General features: G+C 46.5%; 1 protein-coding gene and 1 long non-coding RNA gene across 4 annotated transcripts in view; one reads left to right on the top strand and one right to left on the bottom strand.

The window, feature by feature from the left end:
- LOC146425621 (amyloid-beta A4 precursor protein-binding family A member 1-like) overlaps positions 1 to 17,207 on the top strand; it is a 232,581-nt gene that overhangs the window by 17,042 nt on the left and 198,332 nt on the right. The window lies entirely within an intron of this gene.
- LOC146425622 (uncharacterized) overlaps positions 3,314 to 17,207 on the bottom strand; it is a 45,725-nt gene continuing 31,831 nt past the window's right edge. The window contains exon 2 of the long non-coding RNA XR_014846610.1: positions 3,314 to 3,648. This is a non-coding gene — a long non-coding RNA (uncharacterized LOC146425622). The remainder of the gene's footprint in view (positions 3,649 to 17,207) is intronic.

Below are 17,207 nucleotides of genomic sequence, written 5' to 3'. Positions count from 1 at the left end.
CACCTTATTTGACACCTATGAACCATAATAAACATCATCATCATCAGGAAATGGAAAAGTAAAGCAGTTTTATATGGAATCCACAGCAACTATGGGTTGGTCTTGAAACCATGGCAACCAGGGTGCTAGAGCAATGGAGCAGTGAAGAGTCCCCAAGAACAGAATACTAAAAACTCTTATTTTGTTGACAACTAATTGTTCAAATAGATTCAAGCAGAAACTGTAATAGAGCATAAGGTTAAATAATAACTTGGTGGCAGCTGATAGGGTGAAAATATAACCTCAAGTTACTTTAGATTATTATAATGCTAAAAACCACACGCCCAGGGAAATTTGTATATGTAAATGATAGTATAATAGACTGGACCAAGACTACTACATGCACATTAATAATTTTGCTATATAAGTGAGTGACCAATCACCTGTTTATGAATCATTCTCTCTCCATTACCTTTCTGTATAAAAGACTGTTCTTGTTTCCTAAAAGATGTACTGTCTGTGTTAGATGCCTGGCACCCTACTCTGCAGGAAGGAAATAAAATCAAATATCTTGACTCAGTGTGTTGATTTGCTCTTGCCCTCTATCCTCTGTGTATATATGCTGCAAGGACTAAATGTCAGCTATTGGTGAGACCTCCATGAGTGGATTTGGTGCCAGCTACTGGAGTTAAACTGGGGGTGTAGGCACTTTGTGCCTATGGCGTCAGCTACTAGAGTGAGTGAGGATATCAGTGTCAGTAGTTGGAGGGGCCACAGATCCCTAGATCTAGGGAGGCTCCTACAGATTTTGTGTCCATAGTGCCAATTACTTGGGGGAACTGGCATGAGTGGACTGGGTGCCTGCTACTGGGGGAGTCAGACTGGAGGTGTAGATGTCCTGGGTCTGTGTTCTCAGCTACTGTAGAAAGTGGGAGTCTCAGTGCCATCTGCTAGAGTGAGTGGGGATCTTGGCTGTCAGCCACTGGAGTGGGAACAGTGTTAATGAACAATGCATCGGGCAGAGGCCTACCACCATAAGCATTTTTACAAGGAATATGAAAAGATGTGTCACAGCATATCCTATATACACATTTGCACTAGCACCAATGCTCTGATTGGTAAAAGAGAGAAAACTCATAGGTTGAGATAGAGAGATTAATAATTAAATTTTTAAAAAAGAGAAGGGAATAACACATACTAAGAAAAAAAATCCCAAGAAAAAACCCCAAACAAAACCCGTAAAAACAAGTGATGCAAAAAACCCCCAGAATTGCTCACCACCAACCAACCAATGTCCAGGCAGTCCCTGAGTAATAGTAGCCCTGGCTGACCTCCTTCCCCCCGCAGTTTTATTGCCAAGCATAGTGTTACATGGTATGGAATATCCCTTTGGTCAGCTGGGGTCAGCTGTCCCAGCTATGTCTTCTCACAACTTCTTGTGACCCCCCAGATGACCCACTGGTGGGGCAGTATGGGAAGGAGAAAAAGCCTTGTTGAGGAATTTTTATGGTACCCCTTGAAGCAAATTCAACACACATTTGTGCTTAAATATTAATAAAAAATAATTAACAATACACTAGACAAAGTTGCATTGCCATAAGTGGTTCTGCAAGAAGTCTGCAAAGATGCATCAGGAGCTGATTCCTTATATACACTTGCACCAGCTCCAATCCCCTGAGTGGTTGCATGGGGCACCCTCAGCCTGACCTGGGGTCCCTCCCCCAGCGCAGCTCTGCTGCCCAAAGGTGGTCTCTGAGTTATCCCCACATTCCAGGTTGGCTACAAGACAATGCTGAGGCTGTTTCTTATCTCATAGGCAAGAGAAACTTCACTGCCTTACAAGGAATCCTTCTGCCTCTGGCATTCCTGCTTTCAGCCTGTTTAACCTTTTCCTGCCTTCCATGGCTTGCCCTCATTCCTCAGTCACAAACTACCAATGCTGAGCAGTTACAATTTGAATTTCCCCTTCAGCCTTAACACTCTGTAAAGACTGTTAAGCAATAATTGAAACATCCCTGTGTTATCTGCTGTAGTGTGCTTATGCTGTTCTAGAGACTTCTCCCTAGCAGAAACCTGTACCATCCCATGCTGTAATCTTATTGGTTCACCCCTTTCTCCTCCCTGGCTTCTCCCCTCTGGCTTCCCCTAGTTGGTTCTTCTGAGTAACCACGCCTCTGTTCCCTCTCCTGATAACCTGCTGAGAAAGCAGAACTCGGGGTTCACCATCTTGGCTTTCCAGCACCCCGAATCCTCCCCCGCCTTTCCGCCCTTCTCCACCCTCCTCTGACCCTCGACTGTGGACCTTAATAAATCCCTGGAAACTTCAGATGGTGATCCTGCATTTCTTCCATCGCCACACCTTCACGGAGTCTCGCGTCCCCTGCAGCTCCACTGCCTGCTACAGCCACGTGTCTTCCTGGCGTGTTCTGGCCACGGGCGGCCCCCTCCACATTGCGGCGTGGGGTGGCCGTTTGTGAATCGTGATACCGCGCTGCCGCAGTTATCAACACTTTTTTCATTACAAATCCAAAACATAGCCCTGTACAAGTTACTATGAAGAAATTCAACTCTATTGTAGACAAAACCAGTACAGGCGTGTAAGAGATACACCTACTGAGTGGCATTTTATTGTTCACAAATTCAACGATCATAAGGCCTCTCATGATTACCTGTTTACTCATTGATTAGTTGAAGGGCAGCCATTGTGTTTTGGTTCTTCATTTAACAATGTGCCACAACTTGTACCGCCCTGTCAGAGCAGAGAGTTTTTATTATGGTGTCCCGTTCCGCTCTAAAAGGGGGACTCGGGAAGGATTCTTTTAATGGATTTCTCGGACAAAAAAAATGAAGCGCCAATGCGGCAATATTATATCTGAAAACTGTTTATTGGTAAAGAAACCCAAGGGGGACAGGAAAAGGAACAAAGAGGGAAAGAGAGACAGAGAGAGAAAGAGAATACCGGGCAAATCGCTCCCACTGCACCCCGGGCGCCCCGTCAGTGAGCGTTTGGCAGATGGAGTGTGCGCTGCGAACTGCGAGAGTCTGCGTGGCTCCCGGGGCAGAAGATCAGGAACAAAACTCGAGGGCGGTCAGGGTCGGAGCACGGTGGCTGCAGGCGGCGACAGCTCCGGGCTGGGTGCAGGCAGGGTGCAGGCGGCAGTGGCTCCGTCGTCGGAAAAGCAGCGAGCGCGAGGCTGTTGCGGTGACGGAGCTGCCTCAGGCAAGCAGCGAAGCAGAGCAGGACACGGGCAGACAGGACAGCCAGGAAAAGAGCGGATTGCAGGGAGAAAAATGCGAAGGGGGCTGTTATAAATGAAAACGAGTCAATCGAAAATTTAGTAGCAAAAATTTCATATAAAGCAGATTACAAAATAGCAATGATTATTAAAATACAGAATTTAGAATATAAGGCTGAAGGCAATAAGCAAAGCAGCGCTGGGTGTGCCTGGGACTCTTGGCTCCACAGACAAAGCACACCTTCGGTTTAAAACTCCTCCTTTTTATACATTTTTTAGTTTCGTTTCTCAGAAATCCCACTCCTCTCAATTCCTGAGTTTTACGTCATGCTCTGCCTTTCTGCACTTGCGCTCGCTGTTGCTGGGGTCTGTTGCTGGAGGTCGTAAAGAGGATGGTCCTTCTGCGCTTGCGTCTTTGCTGTTATCAGGGGTTCTAAAAAAAAACAACTACAGAGCAAGCAAAAGCTAGGAAAAAGGGGGGTCAAACTCAGGTGGGCTAAAAGGCAGTTACAGCACAATTTCTATAACTCAACTACAAAAACTTCATTTTCTAAAAAGTATCAATACAGTCTGGTATCTTTCCATGCTCTATAAGGAAAATCCTGTCTTTGAGTCTCGGTTTATTTCTTATAAGGACAACCCTACTCCTCATAGCAGTCTTTGTTGCTAATTGTTTCTAGGGCTAATTTGAGATGTTTTATTTCTTGACATGAATCATACCTGCGTATATTGCAGGGCGAAGGGGACAGAGCTGACCCTCTGGGCGAACCCCTGCTCCCTCCAAGAAACCCAAACAAAATGGCCCCGGGTTGTGTCACAGGTAACTGCTTTTATGTTCCTGGCGTGACTTCCCGCGCATTTTTTCCGCGCGTTTTTTTCCCGGGCATCCGGGGATCTGTCCCACCAGTGAGAGGGTGTGGCTTGCAGACCAGCAGTGGCAGTTTTCTCTCTCTTGGCTGGCTGCCAGGTGAAGCCTCTCAGGGGACAGAGCTCCCAACATGGATATAGCCCTTAAAGTATTTTTTTCACTTCACGTAGAACACGTTGAGGCATAAATAAAAATTAGATTGGGCTTTCACATATGGTTTGGCCCAGGTCTTGTAGGAGGGCTTGTATGAGTTCCCCAAGCCCCTCTAGTCCCTTGCAATATTGTGCAGAGTATGTTTTGTAAACACAAGATGATATTTATACATACATGTGTCAGCACACACTGACCATGCATAGACATTACATTTGTGTTTGTTATTTACCACTATTTAAAAAATAGAAATTATATCCATCCTCATTTTACAGAAACAGGGTTTCTCTTTTTTGGAGATTAAGACCTTTAAATTGGATCAATTTCAGTTTCTAATTTTCCTTTTTTTTTCCTCTCCATACTTTGACGTATGTTCTAGTATCCAGCAGGATACAAGGGCTCTTAATTTCCTAATCAACTCCCAAATTTACCAAACTTACAATTAGTTTAAATTTAAAATTTTATTTTTAATTAAATGTAAATTAAAATTTGGCAATAAGTTGGCATTTCTAAATTACTATTTCGTTTTGCTTTTCATGCCCCCTTTTGCTACCTTTAAGGGTATTGGGGAGTCACACTGGGAAAGGTAACAATTTAAATGGTACCCAGTGTACTGCACACACTCCTGAGCTCTTTAGGGGAGGGTTTTGCTATTGCTGTTCATTTGTATTTTGCTGATTGTTTAAATTTGGCAGTAGTTTCACAAGGATCCAGATTTCAAGAGTTTGCTCTTCTGTTGAATAAGCCAGTTCCCCAGCCTAGCATTTTATTCTAAAAAGGCAGGGAATCGATTATGCTTATTATTTAGTTCTAAAGGCATAAGTTTTAAGGGTTCCCAGCTTGGGAGAAGCTGTCCCTAGCTGCTGCTGCTTGTTTGGGTTTTTTTTTTTAAGGAAGCTTTTTCTTTTATCCCCTTCTCTCAAGGTCCTTCTCTAAGCATCCTTGCGACACAAACTTCCTATGCTGCTGGCAGTTATACCAGACTGTCAGGCCCTGGTGTGCTCTGTTCAACCACTTCTTGTTGACTAGCAGGAGTGGCAAGTATTTGTCTAGTGACAGGAGCCATGCGATATTTGATATTTTTACTAGGTATATTATTTACAGGATTAAGTAGTGTTTTATAGCAAAATGAATAGAAATGGGGGGAGGGGATTATTGGTGAAAGGGAGATGAGAGACAGACAAAAGAATTAGATGGTTCTTCATAGGAAAGTGGAGCTCATTGCTGTACACTTTACCTTTTACAAAGGTTTACAGTTTGGGGTTTTTTTCTGTATAACTCAGAGTCTGAATGCTCAGTTCTATGTAAATTGAACTTATTTTTAGATTGAGGGGACATCCTTTTGCAGTTGTTTTTTTCCTCATGTAACATATTTTCTCACATTTCAGGGACCAGTTTGCAGAGAGCTTGGTCTCTGGGTCTCTGCCTGCTTTACAGCCAATATAGCATGGCTCAATAGTTGTGGTGTTCTTTTGCTTTCAATAGACCCTGAATATACTCCTTCAAGTGAATGTTCCACATTTTGCTTGCAGACTAATGATTTGGGCACATTTGCAAAAGGAGCAGTCCCTTTCTCATATAGGGGTTCTGTACCTGCCATTTCCTCCTCACAACAACAGTTGTTAAGGAGCAGTCAAGACCTGTGGACTTTGCTTTAAGGGCATCTCACTTCTTGCAGCCTGCTAGGGCTTCTGCTTTTCCCGGGTCTGAGCATAAATTCCCTATAGGCACAGGTATGGTCAACCATCAATAATTCAACAAAGATGGAAGAACAGTGCTTTTACAGCCACCACATATTCATATAAACATGGACAATACAAATGTCCTGATCCTCCTCTTATTCTCTGGCTAATCAGTAAGTGCTGGCCAGCAGATCTCAGGCACTCATTCGCAAACATTTCAGATAGCTTTTTGTACTCCTTGGCTTGTATTCACAAACAAGATGCCAGATACTGCAGTATATCTGCATACTGTTCACCTGGCACCCTGAAACAAGTGTTAGTTTTAACCAACTGGGTTGCAATCCCAGTTGCTTGGTTATGACTACTACAGCGCTCTGCATATGACTATGCTATGAGGATTTACTCTTTTTGGGAAACATTGATATCTCTCACATCGCATGGACCCCATATACACCTGACAAACAATCATACCTACTACAGGGTTGCATGCAAACACTTGGTCCTGATTATAAGTCCTCACCACAAACAAACAAAATTCTGTGCAAATACCTGTATTCAGCCTATTAATAGGCAGGATCTCAAAAAAGCATGGCAAGGCCTGGGATCCTACTCAAACTGTCTAAACACAGTATGTGAAAAGGCTTGGTTGTACGCTCAATACACAACAGAAAAAAATCCCAGATGCATTCAGAGTGCAAAATTATAGGATTCCCTGCAAAGGTGCCTAACATTAAAAAAGGAGAGTTCAATACAATGATACTTATACAGAAGAACAGAATTGCTCAGCATCAAGAAGTTGTTCTTACCTTTGATTAAGAATTCAGGCATTTAGGGGTAAGGTAGTAGTGATACCAAAATCAGACGGAATAAACGTTCTAACACAATTTGAAGCATGAGAAAGCAATCATTCTTTATCTGCACAGGAAACACAGAGGATATCTCCTTATTCTGTGTGTGTTGTGAGATTTTACAACAGGGTTTTTCTCCATCATAATCATACATATTCATTAAAACATGCTTCTTATTTAATACATAAACATTGCTTTCTTAGAACTAATTTGCATACATCTGCCTCCTTCTGGAAGTCCTTGTATGGTCCTGGAGAGTCATAAAAGAGGGCTCTGGTGGTCATATTTGCTGAATGCCTTGATATTAAAGGTGACCTTTCTTTGAACTTTTTCTTTGGGTATGCACTGTTGCTTCTTTGTTACATGACTTGCAAACAAACCATGACTTGCAAAAACCACTGTAGTCCTTTTTATCTGTTTTTCCACTGGTTCCAGTCATGTTTATTTTCCTGTGTTCGTACTTTTACATACTTTTTTTTTTGCCATTTAGTCTTTAAGCTCTTTCAGCAACTTCAGGAGAACTGAAAATTTCTATTCGTTATGTTATCAACAGAGACATGAAATTTATTGAGTATGATGAGTATAGTGGTGTGATAGTGATTTCTATCCTAAGATTTCTCTTCTATGATGTGCTTGTACTTCACACTTGCACCAGTCTAAGCTGCTCACTCTCTGGTCCAGTTTAGATAGGCACCATGGACCCCAGGGTAACTAGACACCCATTCTGATTACTCAATGTTTCTAGATCCTTGTTGGTGGCTGGCCATTATGTGTAACAGTTACACTGTGGGCTTGGACTCCTGTGTGGTGTTGGACCTCTGTGTATTGATGCTCCCCATAAGAGCCTGTAGTCTTTACTGTTAATTGCTTTTGAACATAGGTGGTTGACCTAAAATGCTGGCGGCCTCATTGGTTGCATCACCCCTGTATTGGGTTTGCCTGACACAGTTTTGGTACCAGGGGGGCTACAGAGATGGCTTCTATGAGAAGCTGCTAGAAGCTTTCCCTATATCTGACAGAGCCAATGCCAGCCAGCTCCAAGACGGACCAGCTGCTGACCAAGGTTGAGCCTATCAGCAATGGCAGTAACACCTCTGTGATAACATGTTTAAGGAGTGTCCTGGTTTAAAAGACAGGTGTCAGCAAAGGAAGGCGGGAACCTTCCTGGAATGGAAAAGATGACCCCCCTCCCTCCAAACCCTCCAAACCCTCCAAATTATTATAACTTTGAAATTACAGGGCTTTCAGGCAAAGATATAGGAAAAATAATAACAGTCCTTTACTAGAATATATATATATATATATATAAGACAGACAAACAACAACAATAACAGCAACAACAAAAAAACCCCAGAAAACCCAATAACAGCTCTTTTCCTGCCCATCAAGCATTTTTTCCCTTTGGTGTAGTTACAACTACAACCGGCAGGGGGTGCTGTTGGCTCGTGTTGAGGCAGAGAGCCTGCAGTGACACCCCCCCTGCGGCTCCAGAGGGCGCTGTTGGCTCAGGCGGCTTCAGAGGGTGGCCGAAACAAGCTCTGAGCTTTCCCGGGGGGGTGTAATGTCGAGGTCGGGGAGAGAGAGAAGGTGCGGGGAGGGGGGTGTTTTGGTTTTTCCCTGGCTCTCACGTGTCCCGTGTGGTGTCCTGGCGATAGCAGCAGCAGCCGAGGGTCCAGTAAGCAGCCGGGATGTGCTCCCTCTGGAGAGAGGGAGGAGGTGGGGCCCCGGTTTCCTCCTGAGGCACCCACACAGATGGTGAGGGTCTCTCCCAGTAAGGGCGGGTGTTGAAAATTCCCAGTCCAACGGCCGCTCCTGCAAGCACTGGCCCACCAACAGCAAGGAGAAACATCAAGGAAGGCTCAGCAGTAGCAGCAAGTCCCCTGGGCAGGAGAAGTTCAGCACCAAAACCCACAGCCATCCGCCCTCCAAGCCGGGCAAAGACTGACACTCCCCACCCGCAGCTAAGAAACTGCCAAAACCACACCGCTTCTCCCCCTCCCCCAGAACTATTCCAATGGTATGCCAAGGCACTGGCTAAATATTTTGTCTTTTAAATTGATGACCATTTGCCATCTCTATGACAATGAATGGGAAGAAAGTTCCCTAAAGAAAAAAGAAAACCTAACCCCCAACAAGAAGAAAAAAATTATTGCACATAAGTAATTGAGGCTAGAGAAGAGCAGAGTGAAAATATGTAAGAGGAACAAATCTGCAAACACCAAGGTCAGTGAAGGAGTGCGAGGAGGTGCTCCAGGTGCCTGAGCTGAGATTTCCCTGCAGCCTGTGGTGCAGACCATGGTGAAGCAGCTGTCCCCCTGCAGACCATGGAGCTTAATGGAGGAGCAGAGATCCACCTGCAGCCCGTGGAGGAGACCCACGCCAGAGCAGGTAGGTGCCTGAAAAAAGGCTGTGACCCTGTAGAAAGCCCTTGTTGGAGCAGGGCTCTGGCAGGACCTGTGGACCTGTAGAGACAGGAGCCCATGCTGGAGCAAGTTTGCTGGTAGGACTTGTGAGCCTGTGGGGATCCACGCTGGACTAGTCTGCTCCTGAAGGACTGCACCCTGTGGAAAAGGACCCATGCTGGAGAAGTTTGTGAAGAACTGTAGCCTGTGGGATGGACTCATGTTGGAAAAGTCCGTGGAAGACTGTCTTCCATGGGAGGGACCCCACGCTGGAGCAGGGGAAGGACTCCTCTCCCTGGGCAGCAGCAGAAACAACATGGGATGTACTGACCACAAGCCCCATTGCCTGTCTCCCTGCGCTGCTGGGGGGTAAGAGGAAGAGAATCAGGAATAAAGTTAAGCCCATGAAGGAGGGAGGGGTGGGGGAAAAGTGTTTGTAAGATTTCTTTTACTTCTCATTATCCTGCTCTGATTTTGATTGGTAATAAATTCAATTAATTTCCCCAAGTCGAGTCTGTTATGCCCATAACAGTAATTGGTGAGTCATCTCTCCCTGTCCTTATCACAACTCGTGAACCCTTTGTTATGTATTCTCTCCCCTGTCCAGCTGAGGAGGAGAGTGATAGAACAGTTTTGGTAGATTCCAGCCAAGGTCAGCCCAGTACAACCCCACACCAATATCTTTGACCTATTCTATATCTAAAGCCAATTAGCAGTTGTTTACCTGTGTTGATGCCTGATCTCTTGTCCTAAACATGTTTTAAGGATGTAGAGTTATTAAGAGTCTATCTGTGCTGCTTTGTTTCTTTCCTGTGCATGCAGGAAACTGCTAGAAAAGAGCAGATGTAGCCCAGAGATTTTGGGTAAGCCATAAGAGTTACAGAATATTTGAGGATGGAAAGCACCCTGGGAGTTTGTCTAGTCTAACCCTCCCTGCATAAAGCAGGGCTGACTAGAGCAGGTTTCCCAGGACTCTGTCCAGTTGGGTCTTTAATATCTCCAAGAATGGAAACTCCACAGCCTTTCTGGGCAGCCTGTTACATTGCTTGACAGTTCTTATGCAAATGACCTCAGCCTATTATGCTACTTATTTAAAGCACGGAATGACTCCACAATTCAGATAGTTATGAAGTAGGTATGTGTTTATTCCAGCTGGGGTGCATGGGGGGTAGCCCCTCCAAAGACATGCACACCCTCAGCAGCACTTCACTTGGTTTATATTAGGTTACAGATTACATATGCATATAGTTAGACAAAGCCCCTATACATATTCATTATCTATCCCCGCTTCGTATTATAATGAGTTCAAAGTTCATTTAAATATGCTTGCTCAAGCGCAGTGTCTCAGATTAATTGTGGGCAGGGGTCCCAAATGATTAATGACGACGTGATCGATAGTCTTCATCACGATGAACTGTTCACCCTGTTCCCTTGTGCATGCTCCCTTGGTTCTTGGTCCTTGTCCAAGCCTGAGAGCCAACTCGTACCAGTTCAGGGTCCAAGGGCGGGATGCTCGGTTACACTTGGTGGTTTCTCTCAATTATTTGGCTCTCTTCTCTCCATCCTCCCTGATACCAGGTAGGCACAAATTCATTAAGTGAATAATAAATGGATTGCAGCAGGCATATCTTAGTAAATCATTATCCAATCTCTGGCTCTCTAAATCAGTTCAAAAATATTATTATTACTATTATCCAGCTTCTAGTTCTTTTACATTAATAATTTCTATTTTACCCTAAATCATATTGATTCGCTCCTCCTTAGAGTCAGCTTTCTATATTTTTGCCATGGGTTGTACCTAGACTGTCTCTAAGTGCATTATCCAAGGAAATGAGCCAGAAGGGATAAGACACAAAACAGTAGGAGAAATGCCGATTTTCTGTGGAGGTGTGCCAGTGCACATTGTATGTTTCAAATAGAGTTCCAAAAAGATTAGACTGCTTAATAAAGGTCACAAATGGAGGTGATGTTGTTTAACCTACTAATAGTTTGCCAAAGAAAGCATTAACGAGTGCTCACCATAAAAGAGAAGTGCTTGATCAGAAGTTACCAGCTAATAGCACTGAAGTGGCAAAATTCAAAGCTATGTGCCAAGATGCTTCTGCTGCTAGAACAGTCAGTGAGCTTAAAAGTGACTGCCATGGACAAAACTTGTGATTGTGGGATGATGAATTTAAGGATTTTGATGATGAATTAAAAGCAGCAGGGAGCCCCAGTTACAGCAATTAGGCAGACCTATGAGAATTTAAGTACCATTCCCCAGAATGTGACCACACGGGATGTGTCCTTTACTCAGAGGAAGATTACAGACATATATAAGAATTATAGCCACCACTATGAGGAAACACCCTTGCAGTTGTCACTGAAAATTGGGAAGAAAACAAAAACCCTCTAACACTATATGTCCTAGGTTGCAATATTGATGTAGTTAAGTATTCTATTACCACCAGCTGTGGGCCATTAGCTGCTATCACCCACTCCGGATGACAGGCAATGGGCCATCCGTTAGCTATTATCACTTGCTAACGACCCACCCCTCATGACAGGCAATGGGCCATCAGGGACCCACCGTGTGACTCATGGACTTATCTCATCCCATTGTGAGATGCTCTGCCGAGGAGGGAGGAGCCAGGTGTTCCCACCTGGATATAACCTGGCCCTGGAACTGCCTGAGCTAGCCCTGTCTACTGGGTTCCCAGAGGACCAGAGCTACTACTGGATCTTCAACTAGAGACTAGACCTTCACAGAATCACCGCTTCAACTGGACTACTTCAGTTGGACTGCTACTACCACCCTAACAGGGTGTTAGGAGACATATTTTGGCGCTTGCTAACGACCCACCCCTCATGACAGGCAATGGGCCATCAGGGACCCACCGTGTGACTCATGGACTTATCTCATCCCATTGTGAGATGCTCTGCCCAGGAGGGAGGAGCCAGGTGTTCCCACGTGGATATAACCTGGCCTTGGAACTGCCTGAGCTAGCCCTGTCTACTGGGTTCCCAGAGGACCAGAGCTACTACTGGATCTTCAGCTGGAGACGAGACCTTCACAGGATCACCGCTTCAACTGGACTACTTCAGTTGGACTGCTACTACCACCCTAACAGGGTGTTAGGTTGTATCTGACTTTGTCAGTGCTTTTTCCTTATATTATTTCACTTATTTTTTTAATTTCAATCTTGACTTGTGATCTCCCACTGGTTTGTTTTCAAACCAAGACAAATTTTGGCGCCCAACGTGGGGCTCAACCTGGGGAAACTCAGAAATCCTATCACCATGATGCTCAGCTTATCTGTATGGGTGCTTTATCTCGCTCTCTATATCTTTCCTCAAATGGGAAACTATCTGCCCGTCGTATTGCTCTTGTTACGATCAGGGCATGGCATGAAAATTGCTGTATTGGTTTATTATGCCTATTGCATGGTAACCTGTGAGGCGATGAATACCATTCGGAATATATACTCGACTTTGTCTGCCTGGCCTAACCTGAGCTGCTACGTCTGGGACCTCCTCAGCAATCGCACCCACCCTCTGGGGCTAGGAGGAGAGAGTGGTTTCTTCCAGCATTTCAGGCCAGGCACAGCCATCTTTGACAACATTGAGTTCTCTCTGGATGCTAGGGATGGCATAATGTTTTTGTCAGTTCTATTCTCTTTGACCAGCACTGTGTACCTCATGCTGAGAAACAGAACAATACTTGGTGTTGTACAGCGTCTTCTCGAAGAGGAGGAGAAAAGAAACAAGTCAGCAGGCAAGAGGAAAAGAACCAAAGGAGCAGTCAATGTCTCAACACAGACCATTGCCGAATCAGAACAGCCAAAGACAGTAGCGGTTGCCCCCGTCCAGAAAAAGAAATCCAAGAGCAAGTCAGTCCGCACAGCGACTGATGAGGATGCGGCAGGACCATCTCACCCAGCAGAAGAGACAGAGCCAGAGATCATCACTCGCTCTCTATCCCTGGGGGAGCTGCGTGACCTACGGAGGGAATTCACCCGGCAGGCGAATGAGTCTATCTTGACCTGGCTGCTCCGCATCTGGGACGCCGCAGCTAACGACACCATTCTAGATGGAAGTGAGGCCAGGCAACTGGGATCCCTGTCCCAGGATGTGGTCATTGACCAGGGGATTGGGAAAACCCAGGAAACTCTCAGCCTCTGGCGGCGATTGCTGGCAAGTGTACGGGACAGATACCTCTGCAAAGAAGACCTCCAGATGCACCAAAGAAAATGGAACACAATAGAACAAGGTATCCGATGCCTGAGGGAATTGGCCGTGCTAGAGATCATTTTCTCAGACAACGAGAGATTCCCCAAGAGCCCAGATAACGTCCAGTGCACTTCACAAATGTAGCTAAGATTCGCGCGGCTCGGACCAGAGATATACTCTCGTTACCTGGCAACATTGCAGTGGAGGGAAGGCGAAGACCAGGTAGGCGTGTTAACAAACAAACTGAGAATTTACGAGGACACTGTCACCGCTCCACTACGGACCCAGGTCTCATCGGTGGAAACAAACCTGGCCGCGCAAGTCCGGAGCTTAATTGAAGAGAGCCACCAGAAACTAAAGAAAGAGCTCAAAGAAGGATTTTTTCATGCCACACCAAAACCAACCAGAGTCTCTGCCATCAGGAGCAGACGTACTCCAGCCAGGGAAAGAAAACAAACTCCACGACGTGACCTCTGGTTTTTCCTTCAAGAGCATGGGGAAGACATGAGGAAGTGGGATAGGAAACCCACCTCCACCTTAGCAGCCCGGGTCCGTGAATTGAAAAAAGAAACATCCACTTCAGGAGGCTCATCTAGGTACAACACTGCCCCAGTCTCTTGTGGCCAGAACTCCAGACAGAATGGAAGTGATAATATGACTGATCCTCTTGAAGGGACCTCAGGAACACATTTACAGAAGAACATCGTGCACCAAAAACAGGATTAGAGGAACCCTGCCTCTAGCCAGGTAGAGGAAAGGGATAATCGGATCTATTGGACTGTGTGGATCCGATGGCCTGGCACGTCTGACCCACAAAGATACACGGCTTTGGTTGATACCGGCGCTCAGTGCACCCTGATGCCATCCAGGTAGGTGGGGACCGAATCCATTTCTATTTCTGGGGTGACAGGAGGATCCCAGCAGCTGACTGTACTGGAAGCTGAAGTGAGTTTAACTGGGAATGAGTGGCAGAAACACCCCATTGTGACTGGTCCAGACGCCCCATGCATCCTCGGCATAGATTATCTCAGGAGTGGATATTTCAAGGACCCGAAGGGATATCGCTGGGCTTTTGGGATAGCAGCCGTAGAGACAGAAGACATAAGACAACTGAATAGCCTGCCTGGTCTCTCAGATAACCCGTCTGCTGTAGGACTACTGAGAATTGAAGAACAGCGGGTACCAAGTGCTACAGCAACAGTGCATCGCCGGCAATACCGCACTGACAGAGACTCTGTGGCCCCCATCCATAAGATGATTCGGGATCTAGAGAGCCAAGGGGTGGTCAGCAAGGCTCACTCACCCTTTAACAGCCCTATATGGCCAGTGCGTAAGTCCAGTGAAGAATGGAGACTGACAGTGGATTACCGTGGCCTGAATGAAGTCACACCACCACTGAGTGCTGCTGTACCGGACATGTTGGAACTTCAATATGAGCTGGAATCCAAGGCAGCAAAGTGGTATGCGACCATTGATATTGCCAATGCCTTTTTCTCCATTCCTCTGGCAGCAGAGTGCAGGCCTCAATTTGCTTTCACCTGGAGAGGTGTGCAGTACACATGGAACCGACTGCCCCAGGGGTGGAAGCACAGTCCCACCATCTGCCATGGACTGATCCAGGCTGCACTGGAAAAGGGTGAGGCTCCAGAACATCTGCAGTACATTGATGACATCATTGTGTGGGGGGACACAGCAACGGAAGTATTTGAGAAAGGAGAGAAAATAATCCAGATTCTCCTGGAAGCCGGTTTTGCCATCAAGAAGAGTAAAGTCAAGGGACCTGCCCGAGAGATCCAGTTCCTGGGAGTAAAGTGGCAAGACGGACGGCGTCAGATTCCTTCTGAGGTCATCAACAAGATCATCGCGATGTCTCCACCAACCAACAAGAAGGAGACGCAAGCTTTCCTAGGCGCCATTGGCTTTTGGAGAATGCACATCCCTGAGTACAGCCAGATCGTGAGTCCTCTCTACCTCATAACCCGCAAGAAGAACGATTTCCACTGGGGCCCTGAGCAGCAGCAAGCCTTCACCCAGATCAAACAGGAGATCGCTCATGCGGTAGCCCTGGGACCAGTCAGGACAGGACCAGAGGTAAAGAATGTGCTTTACTCTGCAGCCGGGAGCCATGGTCTGTCCTGGAGCCTTTGGCAGAAGGTGCCTGGCGAGACCCGAGGTCGACCACTGGGATTCTGGAGTCGAAGTTACAGAGGGTCTGAAGTCAACTACACTCCCACCGAGAAAGAGATCTTGGCAGCTTACGAAGGAGTCCAAGCCGCCTCAGAGGTGATCGGCACAGAAACACAACTTCTCCTTGCACCCCGACTGCCAGTGCTGGGGTGGATGTTCAAGGGAAGGGTTCCCTCTACTCACCATGCCACTGATGCCACGTGGAGCAAATGGATTGCCCTCATCACACAGCGCGCCCGTATTGGAAACCCGAATCGCCCTGGGATTCTGGAAATCATAACAAACTGGCCTGAAGGTGAGACTTTTAAATTATCTTCAGAAGAAGCAGAGGAGAAAGTAGCACGTGCCGAGGAAGCACCCCCGTATAACGAGCTGCCGGAGAGTGAAAGACGCTATGCCCTCTTCACCGATGGTTCCTGCCGAATTGTAGGCGCAGATCGGAAATGGAAAGCTGCAGTATGGAGCCCCACACAACAAGCTGTACAGGCTACCGAGGGACAAGGTGGATCGAGTCAGGTCGCAGAGCTTAAAGCCATCCAACTGGCTTTGGATATTGCTGAACGAGAGAAATGGCCAAGGCTCTATCTCTACACTGACTCCTGGATGGTAGCCAACGCGCTATGGGGATGGTTAGATCGCTGGAGAAAGGCTAACTGGCAGCGCAGAGGAAAACCCATCTGGGCTGCTGAGATTTGGCAGGACATCGCCGCCCGGGCAGAAAAGCTGACTGTGAAAGTTCGACACGTGGATGCACATGTACCTAAGAGTCGGGCTAATGAAGAGCATCGTAACAACGAGCAGGTGGACCGAGCTGCCAAGGTGGAAGTATCACAGGTGGATCTGGACTGGCAGCACAAAGGAGAGTTATTTCTAGCTCGTTGGGCCCATGATGCCTCTGGTCATCAAGGGAGAGATGCGACATACAGGTGGGCTCGTGACCGAGGGTGGACTTGACCATGGACAACATCTCACAGGTCATCCACAGCTGTGAGACTTGCGCTGCAATCAAACAGGCCAAGCGGGTGAAGCCTCTGTGGTATGGTGGACGATGGTCAAAGTACAGGTATGGGGAAGTATGGCAAGTTGACTACATCACACTTCCCCAAACCCGCCAAGGAAAGCGCTCCGTGCTGACCATGGTGGAAGCAACCACGGGATGGTTAGAGACCTACCCTGTGCCTCATGCTACTGCCCGGAACACCATCTTGGGTCTGGAAAAGCAAGTCCTGTGGAGACATGGTACCCCTGAGAGAATCGAGTCTGACAATGGAACCCATTTCAAGAATGGCCACATAAGCACCTGGGCTAGAGAACACGGAATTGAATGGATATACCACATCCCCTATCATGCACCAGCTGCCGGGAAAGTTGAACGGTGCAACGGACTACTTAAGACAACTTTGAAGGCACTTGGCGGGGGAACCTTCAAAAATTGGGAACTGAACTTAGCAAAGGCCACCTGGATGGTTAACACAAGGGGTTCTATCAATCAAGCCGGTCCTGCCGAGTCCGAACCTTTGCACACAGTGGATGGAGATAAAGTCCCTGTGGTACACATAAGAGGTTTTTTAGGAAAGACTGTTTGGATTAGTCCCACCTCAGGCAAAGGCAAGCCCATCCGTGGGGTTGTTTTTGCCCAAGGACCT

The sequence above is a fragment of the Lichenostomus cassidix genome, chromosome W (assembly GCF_008360975.1).
Source record: "Lichenostomus cassidix isolate B80296 chromosome W, HeHo_3.0, whole genome shotgun sequence".
Lineage (NCBI taxonomy): Eukaryota > Metazoa > Chordata > Aves > Passeriformes > Meliphagidae > Lichenostomus > Lichenostomus cassidix.
The sequence above is the reverse complement of the archived record's forward strand: the minus strand, read 5'-3'. Positions and strand labels throughout refer to the sequence as shown.